Genomic DNA, 999 nt, shown 5'->3' with positions numbered 1-999 from the left:
GAGTCGCGCATTTTGTGGACGTTTTAAAGGAAGCAAACAAGGTGAATCTGGCCGCGTCGGGGCGGGAGAGAGAGCAAGAGTCCAGGCTCGGTGCCTTGGCTCCCCGCCCTCCGAGCCCCTGGAGCCCCCTGCAGGGGCTCATGCCCAGGAATACAGGACGTTCGGGCAGGGCCTGGGGTCCTCCTCCTTCTGAAGCGCCGTGGTGGGGTGGTGGGCTCCCAGTGCCTTCCTGCAAGGGGAGGACACGTGTGCTGCTCTCCTGAATGTCTGTCTGCACTGGGGGAGAGGCACGGTCCCCAGTCTGTCTGCAATGTCTGTCTGCATGGTCCGCCTCACCCTCCACCTACCGGGCTCTGGCTGAGATGTCTGAGAGCCTCTCTGCATAGCAGGGCTGGCACCCGGCCCAGGTGACACATCAGCTAAGAGAAACCTTTGTCCTTTTGGGGTGGGAGGTGCTGCTCCTCCAGCGTGCCTGGACGCCAAGCCCCAGCCCTAACCTGGGACCTGAAGCTCCGGAGATGGCCGAGTGCGGGCGGAGACAAGCCTGATGCTCAGCCCCTCCATCGTACCCTCCGTGGCAGGCCGTTTCAGGCCGCGTGACAGTGGGTGAACCAAGGGCCTCTGCAAGTCAGTCCTGCAGGAGGACGAGGGCGCAGACTGGCCCCAGCCCCGCCCGGAAGGGCCTTTCCAGCCATTGGGCAGCCGGTTCCCTGGGTGTGGCCAAAGCAGGATGCCCGTCAGGATGTTTGTCTTTGCTCAGCTCTGGTTCTCCCATAAATAACAACTGGGCAGTCATGGCCTTGGGACAGCCACCCGGAGAGCCAGACTCCAGGCGGGGCCAGAGAGGCCCAGCGCTCTGCTGTGCTGGGGCCTGAGGGTCTGGGCACAGCCTGCCTGCTGCAGCGTAGATGGCCGCGTGCGCCACTCACAGACTAGGACTCCACCCAGGAAATTCCTGGGGCCTTGTTCACGTCCAAGAGTGAGTGTCTTGTGCACAGC

Source organism: Hipposideros armiger, unplaced genomic scaffold (genome assembly GCF_001890085.2).
Source record: "Hipposideros armiger isolate ML-2016 unplaced genomic scaffold, ASM189008v1 scaffold_87, whole genome shotgun sequence".
In the NCBI taxonomy this organism is placed as follows: domain Eukaryota; kingdom Metazoa; phylum Chordata; class Mammalia; order Chiroptera; family Hipposideridae; genus Hipposideros; species Hipposideros armiger.
This window is presented reverse-complemented; position numbering follows the sequence as displayed.